Raw genomic sequence first — 1,721 nt, 5'->3', positions numbered from 1 at the left:
ATGATCACTGTATGTCCATGTTTACTTCTGACACCATGTCGCGTTCAGGATACCATGAACTATATATCTTTTAATGAACAGAACTCATTTATTTAACAAGCCACTCAATAACACAACCAGTTCACACAGAACCAGATCATGAATAACAAGTCGGTTTCAGTATTGATTCTAAGAACCTTCCCGGGTGGCTCTAACACTATATTACTCATATAGTACCGAATAGTATCGTGACTCATGGGAATTGCCATTAGTCAGTTCAGGTTCAACGGATTTTGCTCATTTTTGGTATTTGAATTAAATGAATAAGGGCTAAGGGTTTTGATATTTAAAAAAAAAGTTATGCAAATTACGTACGGTTTGGCAATTATTTAACATACTAGCTGCGGGTACCCGCTGAGCTGGGTAAAATCGTGCTACTAATTCATGGTACTAATAATGAAACAGAATAGGAACATTGGGTAAAAATCGACAATAACATATTGCAGACAATATTAATATTTAGAAATGAGTGTAATAAGATAATAAGCATGGGAAAAACGAAAAAACTGTTACGTATGATATTTATATGACAGCACAACCGAACTTAGAACCCCTGGAACATAATAGTAATATGGTGTAAATGACAAAAAGTTATTATAAGAGCATGTAGGAATGGGTTGGACTTTTCATTTGAAAGCCTCTTGATAAAGAATGTTTTTCGTCTTATTCTCTGGTGGAAATATGTAGAGATTCCTGGCGTCTCCAACTCTTGAGCTCCCCACGTACAAGCTATTCATTGTGAGATCGTAGCATGAATAAAAGGAATATAGTATCAGGAGCTAATAATGACAAATTTGTCATTATTAGCTGCTCATAGTATAGATAGAGACACGCAACCATGCATGTTGAAATGAAGAAATTTTCCTACTGAATCAGAAATTGCATAGCTTTCGAATGGTACAATGCATTGAGAGATCGTAGCATCTGAACTGAACCTCTGAGCTGAGTGAGTAGTACCTCTGAACTGGTGAAACTGGTGCTGGTTAACGCGTGGTGTGTTTTAGTATTGGTTTCGGTTTCACAATACCAGCAGCCGGATGAGGTGACGGAATCAATTTTTCTGTGTGGCAGCACTGTACAGTGAGTGCTGACATTGTGTGAAGTTTCACGAATTGACAGGTTTTTCACGGATTTTTCGGTGAGTTTGACGGTTTGACAGGTTTTTTTAAATCTAGGAACACTCCCCGAGTATAAGAGATGGCCCTGTGAAAATTGCATCCAGATCGCTTGGGCGGTTTGGCCGCCTATAGGGAAGATACATACATACATACATACATACATACATACATACATACATACGAACTCAAATATATATTAGATTATATACATATATACATAAGTGGCGCTAGTNATTCGTGGGGGGACATGTCCCCCTGTCCCCCCCTGGATTTGCGCCCCTGCGTAACACCATATGGTAACACTACGTCCTCCGCCGTGTAACAGTCGGAGAGCCTGGTCGGTTTATGTACGGCAGTACCCTGGGGGACATAAACCCTATATGAGCCTCACGCGCTCATCTCTATTATGCTAGCTGGTATAATAGAGATCAGTGGTTCCGTTGCGTACTATACACGTCATATTGCACGTGATTTCGCATGAGTGGCCCCGGCCGGGGCAGCGAATTTTCTCAAGGTGTAAAAACCTGGCTCTCGGCCAACATTGGAGACTGCGAATCTCCCGTG

Source organism: Priapulus caudatus, unplaced genomic scaffold (genome assembly GCF_000485595.1).
Source record: "Priapulus caudatus unplaced genomic scaffold, Priapulus_caudatus-5.0.1 Scaffold4817, whole genome shotgun sequence".
NCBI lineage: Eukaryota > Metazoa > Priapulida > Priapulimorpha > Priapulimorphida > Priapulidae > Priapulus > Priapulus caudatus.
Note: the sequence above shows the minus strand (reverse complement) of the source record.